Below are 27,039 nucleotides of genomic sequence, written 5' to 3'. Positions count from 1 at the left end.
CCGGATTACTTTGTGTGCTGGCCTTGTTTAAATGCCAATGATGTTGTTGTCACTAAAGCCAAGGTCTTTCACAGCCCCGGTGGCCTAATGGATAAGGCACTGGCCTCCTAAGACAGGAATTGTGGGTTCGTTTCCGATCTGATGTGGTTTACAGCAGAGTGGCGCAGCGGAAGCGTGCTGGGCCCATAACCCAGAGGTCGATGGATCGAAACCATCCTCTGCTAAGACTGCTTCACTTATGTATATATTTTATCCCAAACAAAGAGCAACTTCCACATCCTGCTTGTTCGTTCAGAAAATCTGTGGGTACTTCTCAATATCCTTCCTCGTCTCCTCGCTCCTCCGTCCTCCATCCTATGACCCGGAAACCAATCAAGCACAGCCATCTTGAAGGACATCTCAATTCTCTAATTGCACCGCGAGGAGTCGAGGATCGAGGAGTGAGGAGGCTTTCAGAGGAGTTATGAGCAAGGATACACAGGTGTATCCTATGCGGAAGTGTTTTATTGACTAAACGTGACGCACGTATACATTCTCCTCCCCCTTGACATCGGTCATAATAATTTGAATTTATACTTTAACTTTGCAGTTTTGTAGCGACTGACCGAATCCTGTTTTCCTTTCACTACTGAACAAATATGAACACATATATGTTTAATTCACAAAACCTTGAATCATGTGAAATGGTGCCCCAATGTCTGCCAGCAGGTCATTGATTAACTCCATTTATGACGCATTGCGCAATCAAGAAACAGGTCCCCGTTGTTCTCGAAACCCTCACGTGGTGCACACCACGGATGGACAATATGCCCTAAGGATACACACACACACACCACACATACCCGCACACAAACGTCCTTTGTGTGCAACTTAGGATAGGAATGTCCTTAATGTATATAACACAGAATTGTATCTAACCTTCCTGTATGCATGCATATCTAATTAGTTTTGTCTTATTCTATAGATGTAATTGGAGACTGGTCTGTAACTTCAAATCTTAAGTGTATTTCTAAAGAAAGATTACCTAACAGTATCATCTTCTGTAACTCGCCCTCTTGCTAGGTCATAAAACTTTATGACCCCCAAAAGGAATTCCAAGGGAATCACAGCTCCCACTTGAATTCTGATAAAGAAAGAGGAATAGACTCTGCAATTATATATTTTCTATAAGTATAACCACTTAAGAAATGTATAAACATGAATTTGATCTTTCCTAGGTCATGGTAGCCGGTATTATGGCTTTATAGTCGTGTGAGTGAACATTAAATGTGTGTAATTCTGCATAGGAATGTAACTTTATGTTTCTTCTAATCTTTCCGGCCATTCTTGGTACCTGTTTGACCGTCTTGTTTTGACTAAACCAGTCATACATAGGATATTACAGTAAAATGTATTGTTCTGTGTGTACAATCTTTCTGGCTAGAAATGACAAAATTTTATAGCATCATCAATTATCCTGACAAGACAAAGAAGAACTTTTCCCGCTCGAGATGCTCTAAGATGATTGGTTCACATACGCGAAGCAGGCGTGAACCCCTCCTCTCTATAAGAAACTGACACAGGAGTTTCAAAAGAAGAGAGCACTTTCCCTGTGAGAGGTGTCCGGTCCCATGGCTCCTTAGGGAGCATTACACCGCGTTTCTTTTCTTTTCCTTTCTTTACTAAGTTTTATTTTCATTCTTTGCCTCTCCCTCCCGAGGGAGATGAACTCTGAACTATTTCCTTGGTAACTTCACGTTCGGTGAACCTTTAAAACTTCCCGCGAGTCTGCTCGCCCCGGAAGACACGAGAGAACAAGCCTATAGCGCCTAAGGACAAACACGCATACAACTCTGCGTTCTTCAGCTCACACAAAGAGAACCATACGCATTCGCAAGTATAGGTTATTGATTTGATTTGATTGATGTGATTTCTTGTTGCCTCTCTAAGGGTTATTGTCTGTGATTTTTGCCATGCTGCGATCACCCCGGTGATCTCTCTCATCCTGACCGTTAGTTTCACTTTCTCATCCTCTATCTCTCTCTCTCTCTCTCTATATATATATATATATATGTATATATATTTCACTCTCTCTCTCTCTCTCACTCAATCTCTCTCTCTCTCACTCCCGTTGTTATTCGTTTGTCTCGTTAGTTTTACTGTTTATTGTACATACATGTATCCCGGGTTTAAATGTAGAATTCTGTATCCGTAGTTTCATTTTATTAAAACCATTATATTCTTGATTGCTAATTGTCTAACGTTCTCATTTTTACAAAGTCAATGAAGTGTTCGACCATTTTGCTACAAAGCTTTACAATTCGTTACTATTTCAGTAACCTAAATTTTATAATAACAAGAAGGTGATTTTTCATGGCCAGAAAATAGCTTTTTTGGAATTATAAGAAAGAGATACTTTTTGTTGAAAATTGATAAGTTAATCTTACGGCCGTTTGCTGGACAAACAGATTGTTCGATAACTAAATTAATTCCATTTAAGGTTATCTCATATAATCGATCTGTAATAAGACTATTGATATATTAAGGACGAACCATAACCCATTATGGTGATCATTCATATATACAATCGATCTATTTTCAGCTTCGATAATTTAACTGTAATATGCAATATATTAATCATTCATGATTAATTATTAAATTCCCTATATATAATTTGAGCTAATTTAATGTAAGACTCATTGTCGCTACAGTTTGGTGGAGATCGCGAGGCATTTCAAACTTTGTTTTATGAGCAAATTCAGTTTCAATCTATGAGTATATTGTGTATTAATATATATATATATATTTTTTTTTATGCGCACTCCAGCGAAAGTCGCGCAACGCAGTTCATATTATACCTGTCCCTGTAAAGACGAAGCAAACTCTTTGCAGCTGGTACATGTTAATATTATTTAAACGCCTGATTAAGACGAGAATCTCTTTCTCAGAGCAAGACGTAAATCTGATCGAGAGCGAGTTTCCTCTCTTCAGTGGTAAAAGGCCTTCCATAATGTCGTTATTGAATTCGTGGTTAACCCAGTGATATTCAACAAAAACGGTAAACTCCTGGTCAAAATTGGTTTAGCTACCCAATTAAAGATCTGATACATTTAAATATAAATCTAATACATAAAAATGTTTATGTGAGTAACAACAGACGGAAATTCCTGTTGTTTCACATCTGCGTGTTTTCACAGCGAAAAAATCCTGTTTCACGCTCTTGTGCAGTACAGCACCGAAAGATCCACAGAGATCTGCTTGTTTATTTGTGATTTATTGCAGGAATTCAGCGCACGACGCGAGCTGAAAGCTCTTAGTTTGAATCACATTAAAGTCGGTTGTAATTCCGCTTGCTAAACACCAGAGGGCGGCCTTTAAGTGTTTAGGAGTCTCGAATTACGCCCCGCCTTCTGACTTCAGCCTGCATGAGCGCAATTACGCCATCTTGTGGCCGTTTCAGATAATGCTCTCTTTACTGCTGAATTCATTTCCCTGTGAATTAAGGGAATTCATTTCCCTGTCTAAAATTCTCAAGAATTATTTGCATTTAGACCTTTGCTCGTGCGAATATTATTTTGTGTTAGACAAATTTTTCTGCTTTTGACTGGTACATTTACTTTGAGTTTGGTTCAAGACAAGATTTGAATTAAAACTTAAACTAAATCCCAGCACAGCCAGAGAGAGCCCAAGTCGGCTCACTCAACTCTCCTTGTCTCTCTGTCCAATTCTGTTTGAATTGCCTATTTCTACTTTTCTCTTTTTATAGTTATTGACGATACTTTACTGTTGTTGTTAATTATTATAAAATTTTATCCTGATTTCTCAATCTCCTTTCACGCTTATTTTAATTTGGTTTTAAACCAGTTTAAATTTACATCGTGTTTGCCTGTCAGTCACTGATATCCATGTGGAGGGAACAGCGCCACCCTGTGGCCTTTCCCCCTAAGTCGGTATCACGTTTTTCCTCCTTTCACTCTGTTTTGAATTGTGCATCTATCTCATCTTCCCCTTTTTGATTATTTTACAGTTATTAATGATACTTTACGGTGTTATTAGCTATTATAGGATATCATTCTGATTTCCCTTTTAATTCTTTCCTGCTTGTTTTAAGTTTTAAATTTAAACAAGTTTTGAATTTTGAATTTGAATCAAGTGTTCTGTTTACCCAGGCAAAGCACAGAGAAGGAATACGCCCCCTCGTGGTGAAAACCCACTACTGCGGCCTGCTTCTTCTATCTACAGTGTTTCAATCCTGTCTCTTTATATTTTGATTTTATTTTTCCTCTCTTTTGGGTTAGGTTATTTTGATAATTACCAACATTATCATAATTCCCTCTTTTTATTATTATTTAGTAAAACCTTCGACTCTTATTGCTACATAAATAATTACTCAATTTGGTTTAAACAAACAAGCCTTAATTCACTTTAAGCTTCCCTTGTTCATCCTTTTGTGTATCTATTGTAGTACTCCCTTGGTGATTTGAAGTCATCTCTGGTGGTGTTCCGGCCAGCAGGGTTGTCCGACCAGCGTTACCAACACCCTACTGTGCGTGAATCTCGGTTTCTTTTATCTCTGTCCGTCGTTGCGGCCCGCAGTGCTGACATCAGCAATTTGGCACTCCAAAGGTAGTCAACCAGTCCAGCCGACATAAAAGGCAATTTCTGGGACCAGTACCTAAACCGGGGCCTAAAAAGAGGCCACTCCTCCGGGAGGGTTCTGGGGAACAGCCCAATTTTGTAGTGTTGTCTGGCGGTTGACATCTTGGCTTTGCCGAGTTGTGTTTAAAGTCACAAAGGCTGTTTGGGAGGGCGCAACACGACACAGAGTAACGGAGGGCCGGGGACACCGCGGTTGAGTGTTTGGGAAGCGCCAGGGAGGTTGACCATGCCACTGGTTCTCACCGGAGTGGATTCAATTCACCGCAGGTAAACTAAATTTAATAAAAACCCATTCCACCTACTATGAGCCACAAAATACTAGATATCTCCCGGATATTTTAAGTGTTTGGCCCATCTCTTCTCCAAGCCACACTTTCTTAGGTTGCTATCTCGACAACCCCACTCACCCGTAGGCCCTATCTTAAACCCTATCAGCGGTAGTCGGCTTAGGCCTCCTTATTCTCCCTAACACTTCCGGTGTTAGTATTTATTCCAGTTCATTTCAGACCTATTCATTTTCATTGTTTCCTTTCACTCTGATCTCTTCTATCTCTGTGTTCTGTTGTGATTTGTTTCTTTCATTTCACTTAGAGACAGTAACCTGTGAGAGCCACCAAGGAAGCTAAATAATAGAATAGAGTGACAATTACTCAGCCGGTGTCATCACGTGACCCGCTAGGCTACTGCCTGTCAAATCTCTAGTTCGGGTCCTTCGTCGACCCAAATCAATTGGCTTCGCTAACTGTTTTACATCAGTTAGCCCCAAAATTCTTTGGTCTCTTTGTTTGTGTATGTTGTGTTCCTCTCGCCCACAGTGAGCCAGTATGTTCCTGTCCTACAGTCATGGTCGAGAGCCATGATGACCCCCTTCCTGCCCAAGGACGCCAGTGACCTGCAGCATCTGAGCCAAACGCAGCTGGACACCGCGCTGGACAAGCTGATAGCCCTGGATCCAACCCTGAGCTACAACTACAAAGACTGGGCCAGAATCGTTGGAGGCATCGCACACAACCTCGTCCCCCATGCAAGGCTCAGCGAACGGAGTAACATCGACCTGGAGCAACAAGCAGCAGCGCTTCTGCTTCAAGCGGAGGAGGCACGGAAGGACCAGGCCCGAACCCAGAGTCGCCTTGATCAGCTCCTCCTCGAGACCCAGAACCAGCGCGAGAAAGAGGACGACACAGATCCAGAGCTACAGAAAGAAGTAGAAAGACTTCAATATGCCCTGCAAGATCTTCGCCTCGACACAGACTACCGAGAACAGTTGGAAAGAGAAGCCAGAGTGGAACTCGAGGCAAAACTCCAACAAAATGACGCTCTCCTTGTAAGAGCAGAGACTGAACTAAAAGAAAGAGACGCTAAAGCCAAGGCCTGCAAAAACCACTTGCACGCAGCCCGAGCTGAAATCCACGAGCTTACTCAGCAGAGACACGATCTAAAAAAAACGAACTTGACATTGTTCACAGAGAGCTGAAACACTCTTATAGACTGCAGAATGACCGGGAAGGGGAAACGCACACCACAAAGTTTCCCCTAACCAGCCGGTCCGTACCTTTCAGCCACAAACTCAAAGCTGAAAGGGGGGGTTAAAAGCCCATTGCTCAAGATGTCACCAGCCAGCTTCCAGACAACCCCTGCCGCTAACCACGGCATGGCCCCCAAAGAACTCGACAAGCTGGCCAGAAACATCCCTACGTTCAATCCAGACCCTGCAGGAGGTGATGACATTCACTCTTATCTACAGGACATTGACTTTCACTTGCAAACTGTCGCCAACTTGACAGCTTGGGACAATTTGTATCTGTTAAGAATCACATCCAGCGGTGATGTGCGCAGCTTCCTAGACCGTCAAACAAAGACTGTCAAAACTGACTACCAGCAGCTGCGACCAGCTTTGATCCGAGCATTCTCTGATCCAGAATCAGACCAAGCCATCGCCATGAACCTCAAGCAGACAAGACTTGAATCTTCACAGACCTACTACGGCCGATTCCGACAAGCCTACTTCGGAGCACGGAACAAGCCAGGTATGGAAGAGGATTTCAACTTCAGAACTCTGTTTCTCCGAAATCTGCATCCCACAGTGAGTCATCACCTGGCCTGTTCACGGACCATGTCTGCCCAACAGCTACGAGACTTGGCCCACAAAGTGTATGTCAAGCAAAAGACTGTGTCCAACCAGACTGTAAAAAAACCACAAATCTATGTCTAAGCATAAGAACCGAAACCAACGCCCGGTCTGACTACCAACTGACTGAGCCAAGCACCCCGAACACTGGTCGTCAGCCAAAGACCACAGAGCTAACTGTCACATCACAAGGTGACAGCATCACCCAAGCTCCACAGCTGACAGCTGCACACCCTGAATGAGACAGCACACTTCCTCATTTCAGGTACCACTATCCCAAGGTACCAGAAAATTCTGTTTTGGCTATCTGCACCCGCAGACAGCCACACAAAACCGGTCCTAACCACCCATTGATCGTCAGACCTGCCCCAATGACAACATTCCTGGGCAACCTGGTCGAAAAGGGGGTGGGCCGGTAACTCCTCCTGAACATCACGTTGGAAAAGGAAGTGAGCAGGGAACACACAGCATCACATCTTACGGTGATCTCATCTCACCTTTTCAAAAAGACTCCAATTTCAAGCTAAGAGACAAGATCGAACTCTTACACCTCAAACTTGTGAACTGAACGTGCAATCCCACAGCCAGAACGACATCCGGCTCAAACAGGTAGCTCCCATCCACCTGACAATTGATTCCATGAATCTGATCCACCCAGTGCACACCTAAAAAATGAACACTTACCCACTTCTAATTGGCAAAGACGTGCTAGATCGCTTTGAACCGTTACTGGACTTGAAACAGCTCAAAGTCTGGGCTCAAGTACGAGAACTTGACCCCCTCCAGACACAGCCAGACGGTCGATCACAAAGGTCACGGGAACTCCAGCAAAACCAGACTTTCAAGTCACAGAGTTCACGGAAACTCCCAGAGCCAGCCATGAAGACACAGACTCAACACCAATTGTAGGTTCGAATCCGCTACCATGCACCTTACAGCTCACCAAAGACTCTGATTCCTTCTGCCCCAAGGTCACAACTGACCTGCAGTTGAATGATGTAACCACTACTGACTTTGTACTTGCACTATGGGCAGACAACTCAGCCATCAGTGTCTCACTATTCAATGCTCTCATTAAGACACACCAGACCTTCCTTCTGCCAGCAAGCGCACCCGTTTTCCTTTAAACACGTACCCATCAACCATGATGACGGCCAAAGGTGTCTTCGCTTTGAACCTGAACTGGAACCACCGGTGTCTGACCCATTACTTCCTGGTCCTTCCGGACCCGCCCCATGATTTCTACATTGAGGTAGACATCCTGACTCACCTCAAGGCTCATGTGGACATCATTAATGAGGTAGTGTGGGCCCCATTGACTTTACAGCCCCCTGTTGTTCCAACCAACACTGAGAACCTCCTGTCAGGTAAGACCATTCCTGAGGTTGGCACCCTAATCAACGAACAGGACACTGTGATACCAGCTTACACCAAAGGGGTCGCCGTCCGGCTCAACATGCGTTGTGGTCAAACCCTAAACCACACGCTGGGCTTCTTTCAACCTTCACCCGAATGTGTTGAACTTGGACTCACGCTGGAAGCCACACCCCTTACTGAAGTGTCATCGCGTGTAGTCTACATCCTTTTCAACAACTGCATGGCGATGGACACCACCATTCCAAAAGTCTATCGGGTGGGATGGCTAGTGAGCCACGACTTCCATGACTTTGAACTCACACTACCAATCATTGGGCCCATCCCATTGGCCCATGATCCAGCTGGAGCAAGAAATACCCAGAATCAGAGGAGCCACAATCTTCTCAACACTTGATGTGGCCTCTGGATTCTGGACCAGAAGACCAGCACAAGCTAGCATTCACGTTCGGCAACAGACAATTCACTTTCACCAGGTACCCGTTAGGCTATGCCAACTCACCTGCTGAGTTCAACATCTTCCTGAACAAAGCATGCCCAGATGCCAGAATGAGAGGTAACCTTATCTACGTTGATGATGTTCTCATGAAAAGCACAACAGTGGGTGACCACCTGAAAGAGATAGACTATGTTTTGAACCAATTATCCACTGCCGGCGCCAAGAACGCCCTCCACAAAGGACAGTGGTGTCGAACCAAAGTCAACTATGTGGCCCCACTCATCGGATCGAACCGCAGTCCAGCCGTATTCAAGCTGTTCAAAACATCAAGCCACCCACCAACATCTCAAGCTACAAGCTTTCTATGGGTGCGCAATTACTCACGGCAGTTCAGCGAAAGCTACTCAGACATTGCGAAACCTCTAACTGCCCTTCTGAAAACAGACTGCCCATTTGTATGGACAGAAGTTAAAGACAATGCCTTGAATGAGCTAAAACGACACTTATGCACAGCTCCATGTCTGGCTTACTCTGACCAACAAAAAGAGTTCTATCTAGAAGCTGGGTTCTCCAACCACTGTCCCAGTGCTGGCCTGTACCAAAGGCATGATCAAGACAAAGGAGTCGTTACATATGTCAGCAGGACACTTCTCCCACCAGAGACTAAATTCTCAGACTGTGAAAAAGCCCTGCTCTGCACTGTATGGGCCATCCAGAGATTCTCCAACTACGTTGGAGCCAGTGCATCCGAGATGGCGTGGTCACCAATTCACGCATAGCCACATGGTTAATGGCCCTCCAGGGGCGCAATGTTGAGGCACTTATGCTCAAAATCACAAGTGTGCGCTAGGCCACGGCCTGGCAGCCTGCCAAAACTGCTCTGATAACACACCAGCTGCGACGGTGAATGTAGAAGAACCCCAACAACAACAACTGACCTGTCACAGGTACTTTAAAGAGAATGGGTGTCAAGGTATGCCCACAGCCTACATCGATGGATATTCCTACCACCATGAGGGCACCCGTCAATCAGGTGCGGGCATGCTGTAGGTAAATGACATACCGTGCCCACCACAATACTTCAAATTGGGCCCGCAGTCATCACAATATGCTGAGGTAGCAGCCATCCTCATAACGCTGCACATCGCGTTGACACATAACATCAAAGAACTCCTTATGGGCACAGACTTTAACTATGCCAGACTCAGTTTCCCATACCAACTTCCAGGCTGGAAACAAAATGGCTGTAAGACTTCAAACCACATGCCTGTCACACACCAACACCGGTTCCAGGCATGCGATGACATCACAAGAACAAACAACATGATTGTCTACTGGAAAAAGGTGAAAGGACACTCAAGGCAACCGGGCCTTGACAAAGACTTGAATGACCAAACCCATACCCTCACCAAGCCTGGTGCACTTAACGACAAGCTGTGGTCACTTCAAACCCGCCCACCCACCCTGAAGTTTGAAGTGATTACACACAGCATAAGAACTTTACAACCTAAACTGTATACCTCACAGCAGTTTACGCTAGCTCCGCTGTTTACAAACACAAACATAACGAACATGCGGGCTTCTGACACAATAAAGACTTTGCTTCACCACCTCTCAGACCCCTCCAACCAACCCTTGACTGCCGTCTACACTCACTGACAACCAGTTACTCAGAACACGACATGACACCAAGCACATGCTGCGTGCACAGAGCTACATTCTATGTGTGCACCGTCTGACACCACAACGCAAAGACGTGTAATGCAACGGCGCAAAGGGGGGATAAGGCCAATGTACGTCCATGACGCATCATGCGCTGCAAACCACAGCACCAGAGCCACTGACAATACACTGAAGCAAGCGACATGCCAGCAGCAAGATGTGGCAAAACATGGGCCAAGGCAAGCTAAACCTAGTTGCCACCCATGAAATAAAAAGACTGCCCAGTCCAACCAAAGACAACCCTCGCTGTTTTTTTTTTTCCCTCCCCTTTCTTTCTCTCTCTCCCTGTTGTCTGTACCAGGTTGCTGCTGTGGTTTGCCATGCCGTGCTGTCAGCCATCCAGAGGACAGCTGCCACCGAGATAACGACTGAGACTCCTGATCACCGACTGCAGGACCTACACCCATCAAGCGCATGTTCGACTCATCCAGCCCCACAAGGCCTACAGAGCACACTACCCCAGCACCGTAGCCAAATACAGCTGGGCAAGTGCCCGATGGACAGAGGACTCCCTCTCTCACGCCAAGGCCAAGGTCGAACACATGTCCAACCAACTTGGGAAAGTGACTGTTACACAATCAGGACTCTAAAGCACCAACTAACACTCAAAACGGTTCCTGGGAGCGTTGCTCGGAGCCGTAGCTGCCGCCAGAACTCTGTTCGACACTGGTATGCCAAGTGTCCAGACAGCAAACATAGCCACTGTGAAACAGCATGTGGTTGAAATCCAGACTGAACTTTCACAGCTAAAAGAGCAACTCACCACGCAGAGTGCATCTTTCCAAACCATCGGCAAGACATTGAGAAGAACATGGTCATTCTCAACATTCACAGCGTCCTGCTGAATCAGACCATGAACTGCATGAAACCGCTGTTTACTGTCTTCCAGAATGACTTTGCCCAAACTCAGCTGGTTACAGCCCTGATAACAGACATGCTTGGGAGGTTAACTCCTCAAATGACAGCCCAACCACGGGTAGAATCCCACCGTACTTGAAACCCTTAAGCCTTGTGTTAACTATGCTGGTTTCCGCCATCACCAGGCCAACTGATCCTCTACAAATACACCTGGCCTACTCTCTGGGTAGCGCCATCCTACTCTACGTCGATCACGAGCAGAGGGAAGTGGTTGTGCTCTTGAACCAATCCATCAGCGAGTCAAACCAAGTCTACAGACTTAAAGACATTGCCAATGTCAGGTTTTTGAAAAGCAACACCCACAACAAGGCACACATTCCAGATGTGGTGGCCTACCACGACAGCTGCACCTGGCCCCAAACCTGCACTTGTGTACCTCACCAAATTCATTCACTATCTCTGCCCTAGCAAACCCTTCCTCAGAGACAACACTTAAGGAACCTGCGGGTTGCAACCCCTGGTCAGCGACACACGCTGCCCAGCCAAAGCTAAGCCTCGAGCAAAAGTCACAGAGAAGCAAGCAGAGATTGTAGGTGACAGGTGGCTCGTTAACACACCTGTGCGTACAGCTACTCTCACTTACGACCAGCATGACACAACCAGCCGTGTCAACATGCTCAACCACAGTACGTGGATTCAAGCCCCGAAAGGTGCCATATTCCACCTGAATGATCTGGCATTGTACCATCTTCCGAGCAAAGAGTACCAGACAGCACTGGAACTCCCATCCTTCAAGAACTACAACTTCACCTTAGATCCAGAACACGAACTCTGTATCGAGGAAAGGGGGTCCCAATTCATTGACATTTCTCCGGTCAACACAGCCATCCAAGCACTGTCTCGACTGCCCGTTCTGAACACTTCATCTGCGGTCCTAGGCTGGACCTCAGCCGACATTGTGCTGTGCATCTCTACAGGTAATCAGCCACACTCTGACACTATGCGTGGCATTCATTCTGTACAGAAGACTCCACCAGATGCGACACAGCCGAGCTCACGAAAGCCGTGCCTGAAGGTCTCAGACGGAATCCCCGGAAAGGGGGTGCCAAGTCAGAGACCACGCCAAACCTCATCGAGCTGAATCCTCAGCTTTAAGATCCACCTGCCATCCTACCATCAGGTTCCACCTGCTACCCTACTACCATGGTCCACCTGCTACATGACCATCAGGATTCACCTGCCAGTCGGCCATTGTGATGATTGTCGTCCGATGATGTTCACACAGGGACTTCATCCGACGAAAAGGGGGAATATGTAGCGACTGACCGAATCCTGTTTTCCTTTCACTACTGAACAAATATGAACACATATATGTTTAATTCACAAAACCTTGAATCATGTGAAATGGTGCCCCAATGTCTGCCAGCAGGTCATTGATTAACTCCATTTATGACGCATTGCGCAATCAAGAAACAGGTCCCCGTTGTTCTCGAAACCCTCACGTGGTGCACACCACGGATGGACAATATGCCCTAAGGATACACACACACACACCACACATACCCGCACACAAACGTCCTTTGTGTGCAACTTAGGATAGGAATGTCCTTAATGTATATAACACAGAATTGTATCTAACCTTCCTGTATGCATGCATATCTAATTAGTTTTGTCTTATTCTATAGATGTAATTGGAGACTGGTCTGTAACTTCAAATCTTAAGTGTATTTCTAAAGAAAGATTACCTAACAGTATCATCTTCTGTAACTCGCCCTCTTGCTAGGTCATAAAACTTTATGACCCCCAAAAGGAATTCCAAGGGAATCACAGCTCCCACTTGAATTCTGATAAAGAAAGAGGAATAGACTCTGCAATTATATATTTTCTATAAGTATAACCACTTAAGAAATGTATAAACATGAATTTGATCTTTCCTAGGTCATGGTAGCCGGTATTATGGCTTTATAGTCGTGTGAGTGAACATTAAATGTGTGTAATTCTGCATAGGAATGTAACTTTATGTTTCTTCTAATCTTTCCGGCCATTCTTGGTACCTGTTTGACCGTCTTGTTTTGACTAAACCAGTCATACATAGGATATTACAGTAAAATGTATTGTTCTGTGTGTACAATCTTTCTGGCTAGAAATGACAAAATTTTATAGCATCATCAATTATCCTGACAAGACAAAGAAGAACTTTTCCCGCTCGAGATGCTCTAAGATGATTGGTTCACATACGCGAAGCAGGCGTGAACCCCTCCTCTCTATAAGAAACTGACACAGGAGTTTCAAAAGAAGAGAGCACTTTCCCTGTGAGAGGTGTCCGGTCCCATGGCTCCTTAGGGAGCATTACACCGCGTTTCTTTTCTTTTCCTTTCTTTACTAAGTTTTATTTTCATTCTTTGCCTCTCCCTCCCGAGGGAGATGAACTCTGAACTATTTCCTTGGTAACTTCACGTTCGGTGAACCTTTAAAACTTCCCGCGAGTCTGCTCGCCCCGGAAGACACGAGAGAACAAGCCTATAGCGCCGAAGGACAAACACGCATACAACTCTGCGTTCTTCAGCTCACACAAAGAGAACCATACGCATTCGCAAGTATAGGTTATTGATTTGATTTGATTGATGTGATTTCTTGTTGCCTCTCTAAGGGTTATTGTCTGTGATTTTTGCCATGCTGCGATCACCCCGGTGATCTCTCTCATCCTGACCGTTAGTTTCACTTTCTCATCCTCTATCTCTCTCTCTCTCTCTCTCTATATATATATATATATGTATATATATTTCACTCTCTCTCTCTCTCTCACTCAATCTCTCTCTCTCTCACTCCCGTTGTTATTCGTTTGTCTCGTTAGTTTTACTGTTTATTGTACATACATGTATCCCGGGTTTAAATGTAGAATTCTGTATCCGTAGTTTCATTTTATTAAAACCATTATATTCTTGATTGCTAATTGTCTAAAGTTCTCATTTTTACAAAGTCAATGAAGTGTTCGACCATTTTGCTACAAAGCTTTACAATTCGTTACTATTTCAGTAACCTAAATTTTATAATAACAAGAAGGTGATTTTTCATGGCCAGAAAATAGCTTTTTTGGAATTATAAGAAAGAGATACTTTTTGTTGAAAATTGATAAGTTAATCTTACGGCCGTTCGCTGGACAAACAGATTGTTCGATAACTAAATTAATTCCATTTAAGGTTATCTCATATAATCGATCTGTAATAAGACTATTGATATATTAAGGACGAACCATAACCCATTATGGTGATCATTCATATATACAATCGATCTATTTTCAGCTTCGATAATTTAACTGTAATATGCAATATATTAATCATTCATGATTAATTATTAAATTCCCTATATATAATTTGAGCTAATTTAATGTAAGACTCATTGTCGCTACAGTTTATATAAACCACACATCTCACATATTTCAGGAGGGTATCTTGCTTTATTATTATTCATTATGAATTTCTTAAATAAACAAGCTTCAACAACATAAGGCAAGATCCTTTGAGCGCTACTGATGACGCTGTGAAGTGACATTCGAGTGAGCAAGTATTCCAATGCCAATGATGTTTTTGTCACTTATGTACATGTTTTATCCCAAACAAAGAGCAACTTCCACATCCTGCTTGTTCGTTTCAGAAAATCTGTGAGTTTGTGTGTGTATACCCTGTTCAAATGCGTCATTGACTAAGCTACCTGAAGGACAATTAGTAGGGCAAGCGAATCTTGTCCCAATGGCCTGTCGAAGTAGTCGTTCGTCCGGATTACTTTGTGTGCTGGCCTTGTTTAAATGCCAATGATGTTGTTGTCACTAAAGCCAAGGTCTTTCACAGCCCCGGTGGCCTAATGGATAAGGCACTGGCCTCCTAAGACAGGAATTGTGGGTTCGTTTCCCATCTGGTGTTGATTACAGCAGAGTGGCGCAGCGGAAGCGTGCTGGGCCCATAACCCAGAGGTCGATGGATCGAAACCATCCTCTGCTAAGACTGCTTTACTTATGTACATGTTTTATCCCAATCAAAGACCAACTTCCACATCCTGCTTGTTCGTTCAGACAATCTGTGTGTTTGTGTGTGCATGCCCTGTTCAAACTCCTCATAGACTAAGGCACCTGAATGAGATGGACAAATAGTAGGGCAAGCGAATCGTGTCCCAGTGGCCTGTCAGGTAGTTGTTCATCCGGATTACTTTGTGTGCTGGCCTTGTTTAAATGCCAATGATGTTGTTGTCACTAAAGCCAAGGTCTTTCACAGCCCCGGTGGCCTAATGGATAAGGCACTGGCCTCCTAAGACAGGAATTGTGGGTCCGTTTCCGATCTGATGTGGATTACAGCAGAGTGGCGCAGCGGAAGCGTGCTGGGCCCATAACCCAGAGGTCGATGGATCGAAACCATCCTCTGCTAAGACTGCTTCACTTATGTATATGTTTTATCCCAAACAAAGAGCAACTTCCACATCCTGCTTGTTCGTTTCAGAAAATCTGTCACTAAACCGGATTACCTTGTGTGCTGGCCTTGTTTAAATGCCAATGATGTTGTTGTCACTAAAGCCAAGGTCTTTCACAGCCCCGGTGGCCTAATGGATAAGGCACTGGCCTCCTAAGACAGAAATTGTGGGTTCGAGTCCCATCTGGGGTGGTTTACAGCAGAGTGGTGCAGCGGAAGCGTGCTGGGCCCATAACCCAGAGGTCGATGGATCGAAACCATCCTCTGCTAAGACTGCTTTACTTATGTACATGTTTTATCCCAAACAAAGAGCAACTTCCACATCCTGCTTGTTCGTTCAGAAAATCTGTCTGTTTGTGTGTGCATGCCCTGTTCAAACTCCTCATTGACTAAGTCACGTGAATGAGATGGACAATTAGTAGGGCAAGCGAATCGTGTCCCAGTGGCCTGTCTAAGTAATTGTTCATCCGGATTAATTTGTGTGCTGGCCTTGTTTAAATGCCAATGATGTTTTTGTCACTTATGTACATGTTTTATCCCAAACAAAGAGCAACTTCCACATCCTGCTTGTTCGTTTCAGAAAATCTGTGAGTTTGTGCGTGTATACCCTGTTCAAATGCGTCACTGACTAAGCTACCTGAAGGACAATTAGTAGGGCAAGCGAATCTTGTCCCAATGGCCTGTCGAAGTAGTCGTTCATCCGGGTTACTTTGTGTGCTGGCCTTGTTTAAATGCCAATGATGTTGTTGTCACTAAAGCCAAGGTCTTTCATAGCCCCGGTGGCCTAATGGATAAGGCACTGGCCTCCTAAGCCAGGGATTGTGGGTCCTAGTCCCATCTGGGGTGGTTTACAGCAGAGTGGCGCAGCGGAAGCGTGCTGGGCCCATAACCCAGAGGTCGATGGATTGAAACCATCCTCTGCTAAGACTGCTTTATTTATGTACATGTTATATCCCAATCAAAGACCAACTTCCACATCCTGCTTGTTCGTTCAGAAAATCTGTGTGTTTGTGTGCGCATGCCCTGTTCAAACTCCTCATTGACTAAGCCACCTGAATGAGATGGACAATTAGTAGGGCAAGCGAATCGTGTCCCGGTGGCCTGTCGAAGTAGTTGTTCATCCGGATTACTTTGTGTGCTGGCCTTGTTTAAATGCCAATGTTGTTGTTGTCACTTAAGCCAAGGTATTTCATAGCCCCGGTGGCCTAATGGATAAGGCACTGGCCTCCTAAGACAGGAATTGTGGGTTCGTTTCCCATCTGGGGTGGTTTACAGCAGAGTGGTGCAGCGGAAGCGTGCTGGGCCCATAACCCAGAGGTCGATGGATCGAAACTATCCTCTGCTAAGACTGCTTCACTTATGTATATGTTTTATCCAAAACAAAGAGCAACTTCCACATCCTGCTTGTTCGTTCAGAAAATCTGTGGGTACTTCTCAATATCCTTCCTCGTCTCCTCACTCCTCCGTCCTCCATCCTATGACCCGGAAACCAATCAAGCACAGCCATCTTGAAGGACATCTCAATTCTCTAATTGCACCGCGAGGAGTCGAGGATCGAGGAGTGAGGAGGCTTTCAGAGGAGTTATGAGCAAGGATACACTGGTGTATCCTATGCGGAAGTGTTTTATTGACTAAACGTGACGCACGTATACATTCTCCTCCCCCTTGACATCGGTCATACTAATTTGAATTTATACTTTACCTTTGCAGTTTATATAAACCACACATCTCACATATTTCAGGAGGGTATCTTGCTTTATTATTATTCATTATGAATTTCTTAAATAAACAAGCTTCAACAACATAAGGGAAGATCCTTTGAGCGCTACTGATGACGCTGTGAAGTGACATTCGAGTGAGCAAGTATTCCAATGCCAATGATGTTTTTGTCACTTATGTACATGTTTTATCCCAAACAAAGAGCAACTTCCACATCCTGCTTGTTCGTTTCAGAAAATCTGTGAGTTTGTGTGTGTATACCCTGTTCAAATGCGTCATTGACTAAGCTACCTGAAGGACAATTAGTAGGGCAAGCGAATCTTGTCCCAATGGCCTGTCGAAGTAGTCGTTCATCCGGATTACTTTGTGTTCTGGCCTTGTTTAAATGCCAATGATGTTGTTGTCACTAAAGCCAAGGTCTTTCACAGCCCCGGTGGCCTAATGGATAAGGCACTGGCCTCCTAAGCCAGGGATTGTGGGTTCGAGTCCCATCTGGGGTGGTTTACAGCAGAGTGGCGCAGCGGAAGCGTGCTGGGCCCATAACCCAGAGGTCGATGGATCGAAACCATCCTCTGCTAAGACTGCTTCACTTATGTATATGTTTTATCCCAAACAAAGAGCAACTTCCACATCCTGCTTGTTCGTTCAGAAAATCTGTGGGTACTTCTCAATATCCTTCCTCGTCTCCTCCGTCCTCCATCCTATGACCCGGAAACCAATCAAGCACAGCCATCTTGAAGGACATCTCAATTCTCTAATTGCACCGCGAGGAGTCGAGGATCGACGAGTGAGGAGGCTTTCAGAGGAGTTATGAGCAAGGATACACAGGTGTATCCTATACGGAAGTGTTTTATTGACTAAACGTGACGCACGTATACATTCTCCTCCCCCTTGACATGGGTCATAATAATTTGAATTTATACTTTACCTTTGCAGTTTATATAAACCACACATCTCACATATTTCAGGAGGGTATCTTGCTTTATTATTATTCATTATGAATTTCTTAAATAAACAAGCTTCAACAACATAAGGGAAGATCCTTTGAGCGCTACTGATGACGCTGTGAAGTGACATTCGAGTGAGCAAGTATTCCAATGCCAATGATGTTTTTGTCACTTATATACATGTTTTATCCCAAACAAAGAGCAACTTCCACATCCTGCTTGTTCGTTTCAGAAAATCTGTGAGTTTGTGTGTGTATACCCTGTTCAAATGCGTCATTGACTAAGCTACCTGAAGGACAATTAGTAGGGCAAGCGAATCTTGTCCCAATGGCCTGTCGAAGTAGTCGTTCATCCGGATTACTTTGTGTGCTGGCCTTGTTTAAATGCCAATGATGTTGTTGTCACTAAAGCCAAGGTCTTTCACAGCCCCGGTGGCCTAATGGATAAAGCACTGGCCTCCTAAGCCAGGGATTGTGGGTTCGAGTCCCATCTGGGGTGGTTTACAGCAGAGTGGCGCAGCGGAAGCGTGCTGGGCACATAACCCAGAGGTCGATGGATCGTAACCATCCTCTGCTAAGACTGCTTTACTTATGTACATGTTTTATCCCAATCAAAGACCAACTTCCACATCCCGCTTGTTCTTTCAGAAAATCTGTGTGTTTGTGTGTGCATGCCCTGTTCAAACTCCTCATTGACTAAGCCACGTGAATGAGATAGACAAATAGTAGGGCAAGCAAATCGTGTCCCAGTGGCCTGTCGAAGTAGTTGTTCATCCGGATTACTTTGTGTGCTGGCCTTGTTTAAATGCCAATGATGTTGTTGTCACTAAAGCCAAGGTCTTTCACAGCCCAGGTGGCCTAATGGATAAGGCACTGGCCTCCTAAAACAGGAATTATGGGTTTGTTTCCGATCTGATGTGGATTACAGCAGAGTGGCGCAGCGGAAGCGTGCTGGGCCCATAACCCAGAGGTCGATGGATCGAAACCATCCTCTGCTAAGACTGCTTCACTTATGTATATGTTTTATCCCAAACAAAGAGCAACTTCCACATCCTGCTTGTTCGTTCAGAAAATCTGTGAGTTTGTGTGTGTGTGCCCTGTTCAAATGCGTCATTGACTAAGCTACCTGAAGGACAATTAGTAGGGCAAGCGAATCGTGTCCCAGTGGCCTGTCGAAGTAGTCGTTCATCCAGATTACTTTGTGTGCTGGCCTTGTTTAAATGCCAATGATGTTGTTGTCACTAAAGCCAAGGTCTTTCACAGTTTTATCCCAAAAAAAGAGCAACTTCCACATCCTAGTAGTTCGTTCAGAACAATCTGGGTTGGTTTACAGCAGAGTGCCGCAGCGGAGGCGTGCTGCGCCCATGACCCAGAGGTCGATGGATCGAAACCATCCTCTGCTAAGACTGCTTTACTTATGTACATGTTTTATCCCAAACAAAGAGTGAAGTGGTTTTCAATCTTTCCGAAAAATAACTTCGCAGAGATCTTTGATGCCAGAAATAATTAGACTTTTTTTTCGAACGCCGTTCCGTTCCATAGAACGGCGCTCTAACGCTCTGGCTCTCCGGCCCACTGGCCCTCTGGCCTTCCAGCGCGCTCCCGAGTATATTTTGGTTCAGAGTTATATACATAAATCTTCTTCCAAAGAAGGTAGCACACCCTATAGATAGTTTTGGGTAAAGGTCTTTTACCATGTGACTTCTCGGAATAGAATTTTCTGCAGCAAACAACATTCCATTCAAGGTCTTTCACATACACAGAGGAAATCCAAAGTCACAGACAGAAGAAATAATTGTGTCCAAATATATAGCTAAATTACTTGTTTTCTAAATAATAAAATCTTCAACAAGAGCAACTTCCACATCCTGCTTGTTTGTTCAGAAAATCTGTGTGTTTGCCCTGTTCAAACTCCTCATTGTCTAAGCCACCTGAATGAGATGGACAATTAGTAGGGCAAGCGAATCTTGTCCCAGTGGCCTGTCGAAGTAGTCGTTCATCCGGATTACTTTGTGTGCTGGCCTTGTTTAAATGCCAATGATGTTGTTGTCACTAAAGCCAAAGTAATGGGGGCACATGAACACAGGTCTTTCAGAGTCCCGGTGGCCTAATGGATAAGGCACTGGCCTCCTAAGACAGAAATTGCCAAAGACAACCCAGAGGTCGATGGATCGAAACCATCCTCTGCTAAGACTGCTTTACTTATGTACATGTTTTATCCCAAACAAAGAGCAACTTCCACATCCTGCTTGTTCGTTCAGAAAATCTGTCTGTTTGTGTGTGCATGCCCTGTTCAAACTTCTCATTGACTAAGTCACGTGAATGAGATGGACAATTAGTAGGGCAAGCGAATCGTGTCCCAGTGGCCTGTCTAAGTAATTGTTCATCCGGATTAATTTGTGTGCTGGCCTTGTTTAAATGCCAATGATGTTTTTGTCACTTATGTACATGTTTTATACCAAACAAAGAGCAACTTCCACATCCTGCTTGTTCGTTTCAGAAAATCTGTGAGTTTGTGTGTGTATACCCTGTTCAAATGCGTCATTGACTAAGCTACCTGAAGGACAATTAGTAGGGCAAGCGAATCTTGTCCCAATGGCCTGTCGAAGTAGTCGTTCATCCGGATTACTTTGTGTGCTGGCCTTGTTTAAATGCCAATGATATTGTTGTCACTAAAGCCAAGGTCTTTCACAGCCCTGGTGGCCTAATGGATAAGGCACTGGCCTCCTAAGCCAGGGATTGTGGGTTCGAGTCCCATCTGGGGTGGTTTACAGCAGAGTGGCGAAGCGTACTGGGCCCATAACCCAGAGGTCAATGAATCGTAACCATCCTCTGCTAAGACTGCTTTACTTATGTACATGTTTTATCCCAATCAAAGACCAACTTCCACATCCTGCTTGTTCGTTCAGTAAATCTGTGTGTTTGTGTGTGCATGCCCTGTTCAAACTCCTCATTGACTAAGGCACCTGAATGAGATGGACAATTAGTAGGGCAAGCAAATCGTGTCCCAGTGGCCTGTCGAAGTAGTCGTTCATCCAGATTACTTTGTGTGCTGGCCTTGTTTAAATGCCAATGATGTTGTTGTCACTAAAGCCAAGGTCTTTCACAGCCCCGGTGGCCTAATGGATAAGGCACTGGCCTCCTAAGACAGGAATTGTGGGTCCGTTTCCGATCTGATGTGGATTACAGCAGAGTGGCGCAGCGGAAGCGTGCTGGGCCCATAACCCAGAGGTCGATGGATCGAAACCATCCTCTGCTAAGACTGCTTCACTTATGTATATGTTTTATCCCAAACAAAGAGCAACTTCCACATCCTGCTTGTTCGTTTCAGAAAATCTGTGAGTTTGTGCGTGTATACCCTGTTCAAATGCCTCTCTGACTAAGCTACCTGAAGGACAATTAGTAGGGCAAGCGAATCTTGTCCCAATGGCCTGTCGAAGTAGTCGTTCATCCGGATTACTTTGTGTGCTGGCCTTGTTTAAATGCCAATGATGTTGTTGTCACTAAAGCCAAGGTCTTTCACAGCCCCGGTGGCCTAATGGATAAGGCACTGGCCTCCTAAGCCAGGGATTGTGGGTCCTAGTCCCATCTGGGGTGGTTTACAGCAGAGTGGCGCAGCGGAAGCGTGCTGGGCCCATAACCCAGAGGTCGATGGATCGAAACCATCCTCTGCTAAGACTGCTTTATTTATGTACATGTTTTATCCCAATCAAAGACCAACTTCCACATCCTGCTTGTTTGTTCAGAAAATCTGTGTGTTTGTGTGCGCATGCCCTGTTCAAACTCCTCATTGACTAAGCCACCTGAATGAGATGGACAATTAGTAGGGCAAGCGAATCGTGTCCCAGTGGCCTGTCGAAGTAGTTGTTCATCCGGATTACTTTGTGTGCTGGCCTTGTTTAAATGCCAATGTTGTTGTTGTCACTTAAGCCAAGGTCTTTCATAGCCCCGGTGGCCTAATGGATAAGGCACTGGCCTCCTAAGCCAGGGATTGTGGGTTCGAGTCCCATCTGGGGTGGTTTACAGCAGAGTGGCGCAGCGGAAGCGTGCTGGGCCCATAACCCAGAGGTCGATGGATCGAAACCATCCTCTCCTAAGACTGCTTCACTTATGTATATGTTTTATCCCAAACAAAGAGCAACTTCCACATCCTGCTTGTTCGTTCAGAAAATCTGTGAGTTTGTGCGTGTATACCCTGTTCAAATGCGTCACTGACTAAGCTACTTGAAGGACAATTAGTAGGGCAAGCGAATCTTGTCCCAATGGCCTGTCGAAGTAGTCGTTCATCCGGGTTACTTTGTGTGCTGGCCTTGTTTAGATGCCAATGATGTTGTTGTCACTAAAGCCAAGGTCTTTCACAGCCCCGGTGGCCTAATGGATAAGGCACTGGCCTCCTAAGCCAGGGATTGTGGGTCCTAGTCCCATCTGGGGTGGTTTACAGCAGAGTGGCGCAGCGGAAGCGTGCTGGGCCCATAACCCAGAGGTCGATGGATCGAAACCATCCTCTGCTAAGACTGCTTTATTTATGTACATGTTATATCCCAATCAAAGACCAACTTCCACATCCTGCTTGTTCGTTCAGAAAATCTGTGAGTTTGTGCGTGTATACCCTGTTCAAATGCGTCACTGACTAAGCTACTTGAAGGACAATTAGTAGGGCAAGCGAATCTTGTCCCAATGGCCTGTCGAAGTAGTCGTTCATCCGGGTTACTTTGTGTGCTGGCCTTGTTTAAATGCCAATGATGTTGTTGTCACTAAAGCCAAGGTCTTTCACAGCCCCGGTGGCCTAATGGATAAGGCACTGGCCTCCTAAGCCAGGGATTGTGGGTCCTAGTCCCATCTGGGGTGGTTTACAGCAGAGTGGCGCAGCGGAAGCGTGCTGGGCCCATAACCCAGAGGTCGATGGATCGAAACCATCCTCTGCTAAGACTGCTTTATTTATGTACATGTTATATCCCAATCAAAGACCAACTTCCACATCCTGCTTGTTCGTTCAGAAAATCTGTGTGTTTGTGTGCGCATGCCCTGTTCAAACTCCTCATTGACTAAGCCACCTGAATGAGATGGACAATTAGTAGGGCAAGCGAATCGTGTCCCAGTGGCCTGTCGAAGTAGTTGTTCATCCGGATTACTTTGTGTGCTGGCCTTGTTTAAATGCCAATGTTGTTGTTGTCACTTAAGCCAAGGTCTTTCATAGCCCCGGTGGCCTAATGGATAAGGCACTGGCCTCCTAAGACAGGAATTGTGGGTTCGTTTCCCATCTGGGGTGGTTTACAGCAGAGTGGCGCAGCGGAAGCGTGCTGGGCCCATAACCCAGAGGTCGATGGATCGAAACCATCCTCTGCTAAGACTGCTTCACTTATGTATATGTTTTATCCAAAACAAAGAGCAACTTCCACATCCTGCTTGTTCGTTCAGAAAATCTGTGGGTACTTCTCAATATCCTTCCTCGTCTCCTCGCTCCTCCGTCCTCCATCCTATGACCCGGAAACCAATCAAGCACAGCCACCTTGAAGGACATCTCAATTCTCTAATTGCACCGCGAGGAGTCGAGGATCGAGGAGTGAGGAGGCTTTCAGAGGAGTTATGAGCAAGGATACACTGGTGTATCCTATGCGGAAGTGTTTTATTGACTAAACGTGACGCACGTATACATTCTCCTCCCCCTTGACATCGGTCATAATAATTTGAATTTATACTTTACCATGCAGTTTATATAAACCACACATCTCACATATTTCAGGAGGGTATCTTGCTTTATTATTATTCATTATGAATTTCTTAAATAAACAAGCTTCAACAACATAAGGCAAGATCCTTTGAGCGCTACTGATGACGCTGTGAAGTGACATTCGAGTGAGCAAGTATTCCAATGCCAATGAGGTTTTTGTCACTTATGTACATGTTTTATCCCAAACAAAGAGCAACTTCCACATCCTGCTTGTTCGTTTCAGAAAATCTGTGAGTTTGTGTGTGTATACCCTGTTCAAATGCGTCATTGACTAAGCTACCTGAAGGACAATTAGTAGGGCAAGCGAATCTTGTCCCAATGGCCTGTCGAAGTAGTCGTTCATCCGGATTACTTTGTGTGCTGGCCTTGTTTAAATGCCAATGATGTTGTTGTCACTAAAGCCAAGGTCTTTCACAGCCCCGGTGGCCTAATGGATAAGGCACTGGCCTCCTAAGCCAGGGATTGTGGGTTCGAGTCCCATCTGGGGTGGTTTACAGCAGAGTGGCGCAGCTGAAGCGTGCTGGGCCCATAACCCAGAGGTCGATGGATCGAAACCATCCTCTCCTAAGACTGCTTCACTTATGTATATGTTTTATCCCAAACAAAGAGCAACTTCCACATCCTGCTTGTTCGTTCAGAAAATCTGTGAGTTTGTGCGTGTGTGCCCTGTTCAAATGCGTCATTGACTAAGCTACCTGCAGGACAATTAGTAGGGCAAGCGAATCTTGTCCCAGTGGCCTGTCGAAGTAGTCGTTCATCCGGATTACTTTGTGTGCTGGCCTTGTTTAAATGCCAATGATGTTGTTGTCACTAAAGCCAAAGTAATGGGGGCACATGAACACAGGTCTTTCAGAGCCCCGGTGGCCTAATGGATAAGGCACTGGCCTCCTAAGACAGAAATTGCCTAAGACAACCCAGAGGTCGATGGATCGAAACAATCCTCTGCTAAGACTGCTTTACTTATGTACATGTTTTATCCCAAACAAAGAGCAACTTCAACATCCTGCTTGTTCGTTCAGAAAATCTGTCTGTTTGTGTGTGCATGCCCTGTTCAAACTTCTCATTGACTAAGTCACGTGAATGAGATGGACAATTAGTAGGGCAAGCGAATCATGTCCCAGTGGCCTGTCTAAGTAATTGTTCATCCGGATTAATTTGTGTGCTGGCCTTGTTTAAATGCCAATGATGTTTTTGTCACTTATGTACATGTTTTATACCAAACAAAGAGCAACTTCCACAACCTGCTTGTTCGTTTCAGAAAATCTGTGAGTTTGTGTGTGTATACCCTGTTCAAATGCGTCATTGACTAAGCTACCTGAAGGACAATTAGTAGGGCAAGCGAATCTTGTCCCAATGGCCTGTCGAAGTAGTCGTTCATCCGGATTACTTTGTGTGCTGGCCTTGTTTAAATGCCAATGATATTGTTGTCACTAAAGCCAAGGTCTTTCACAGCCCTGGTGGCCTAATGGATAAGGCACTGGCCTCCTAAGCCAGGGATTGTGGGTTCGAGTCCCATCTGGGGTGGTTTACAGCAGAGTGGCGAAGCGTACTGGGCCCATAACCCAGAGGTCAATGGATCGTAACCATCCTCTGCTAAGACTGCTTTACTTATGTACATGTTTTATCCCAATCAAAGACCAACTTCCACATCCTGCTTGTTCGTTCAGTAAATCTGTGTGTTTGTGTGTGCATGCCCTGTTCAAACTCCTCATTGACTAAGGCACCTGAATGAGATGGACAATTAGTAGGGCAAGCGAATCGTGTCCCAGTGGCCTGTCAGGTAGTTGTTCATCCGGATTACTTTGTGTGCTGGCCTTGTTTAAATGCCAATGATGTTGTTGTCACTAAAGCCAAGGTCTTTCACAGCCCCGGTGGCCTAATGGATAAGGCACTGGCCTCCTAAGACAGGAATTGTGGGTCCGTTTCCGATCTGATGTGGATTACAGCAGAGTGGCGCAGCGGAAGCGTGCTGTGCCCATAACCCAGAGGTCGATGGATCGAAACCATCCTCTGCTAAGACTGCTTCACTTATGTATATGTTTTATCCCAAACAAAGAGCAACTTCCACATCCTGCTTGTTCGTTTCAGAAAATCTGTGAGTTTGTGCGTGTATACCCTGTTCAAATGCGTCACTGACTAAGCTACCTGAAGGACAATTAGTAGGGCAAGCGAATCTTGTCCCAATGGCCTGTCGAAGTAGTCGTTCATCCGGATTACTTTGTGTGCTGGCCTTGTTTAAATGCCAATGATGTTGTTGTCACTAAAGCCAAGGTCTTTCACAGCCCCGGTGGCCTAATGGATAAGGCACTGGCCTCCTAAGCCAGGGATTGTGGGTCCTAGTCCCATCTGGGGTGGTTTACAGCAGAGTGGCGCAGCGGAAGCGTGCTGGGCCCATAACCCAGAGGTCGATGGATCGAAACCATCCTCTGCTAAGACTGCTTTATTTATGTACATGTTTTATCCCAATCAAAGACCAACTTCCACATCCTGCTTGTTTGTTCAGAAAATCTGTGTGTTTGTGTGCGCATGCCCTGTTCAAACTCCTCATTGACTAAGCCACCTGAATGAGATGGACAATTAGTAGGGCAAGCGAATCGTGTCCCAGTGGCCTGTCGAAGTAGTTCTTCATCCGGATTACTTTGTGTGCTGGCCTTGTTTAAATGCCAATGTTGTTGTTGTCACTTAAGCCAAGGTCTTTCATAGCCCCGGTGGCCTAATGGATAAGGCACTGGCCTCCTAAGACAGGAATTGTGGGTTCGTTTCCGATCTGATGTGGATAACAGCAGAGTGGCGCAGCGGAAGCGTGCTGGGCCCATAACACAGAGGTCGATGGATCGAAACCATCCTCTGCTAAGAATGCTTTACTTATGGACATGTTTCATCCCAAACAAAGAGCAACTTCCACATCCTGCTTGTTCGTTCAGAAAATCTGTGTGTTTGTGTGTGCATGCCCTGTTCAAACTCCTCATAGACTAAGCCACGTGAATGAGATAGACAAATAGTAGGGCAAGCAAATCGTGTCCC

The 27,039-nt window shown here is 45.2% G+C and overlaps 7 non-coding genes across 7 annotated transcripts; all 7 read left to right on the top strand.

Moving 5' to 3' along the window:
- Positions 1-15,738: 15,738 nt before the first annotated feature.
- Positions 15,739-15,811, top strand: trnar-ccu (transfer RNA arginine (anticodon CCU)). The gene has a single exon. It is a non-coding gene; the product is annotated as a tRNA-Arg (tRNA).
- A 1,954-nt stretch (positions 15,812-17,765) lies between these two features.
- trnar-ccu (transfer RNA arginine (anticodon CCU)) lies at positions 17,766-17,838 on the top strand. Its single transcript has one exon. It is a non-coding gene; the product is annotated as a tRNA-Arg (tRNA).
- Positions 17,839-18,710: 872 nt separating this feature from the next.
- On the top strand, positions 18,711-18,783 carry trnar-ccu (transfer RNA arginine (anticodon CCU)). Its single transcript has one exon. It is a non-coding gene; the product is annotated as a tRNA-Arg (tRNA).
- A 2,194-nt stretch (positions 18,784-20,977) lies between these two features.
- trnar-ccu (transfer RNA arginine (anticodon CCU)) lies at positions 20,978-21,050 on the top strand. The gene has a single exon. It is a non-coding gene; the product is annotated as a tRNA-Arg (tRNA).
- A 1,179-nt stretch (positions 21,051-22,229) lies between these two features.
- Positions 22,230-22,302, top strand: trnar-ccu (transfer RNA arginine (anticodon CCU)). The gene has a single exon. It is a non-coding gene; the product is annotated as a tRNA-Arg (tRNA).
- A 2,129-nt stretch (positions 22,303-24,431) lies between these two features.
- trnar-ccu (transfer RNA arginine (anticodon CCU)) lies at positions 24,432-24,504 on the top strand. The gene has a single exon. It is a non-coding gene; the product is annotated as a tRNA-Arg (tRNA).
- A 962-nt stretch (positions 24,505-25,466) lies between these two features.
- trnar-ccu (transfer RNA arginine (anticodon CCU)) lies at positions 25,467-25,539 on the top strand. Its single transcript has one exon. It is a non-coding gene; the product is annotated as a tRNA-Arg (tRNA).
- The last annotated feature ends 1,500 nt before the right edge of the window (positions 25,540-27,039 follow it).

The sequence above is a fragment of the Siphateles boraxobius genome, unplaced genomic scaffold, assembly GCF_051911475.1.
Source record: "Siphateles boraxobius isolate OS27281-9 unplaced genomic scaffold, OSU_SipBor_1 39, whole genome shotgun sequence".
NCBI lineage: Eukaryota > Metazoa > Chordata > Actinopteri > Cypriniformes > Leuciscidae > Siphateles > Siphateles boraxobius.
This window is presented reverse-complemented; position numbering and strand designations above follow the sequence as displayed.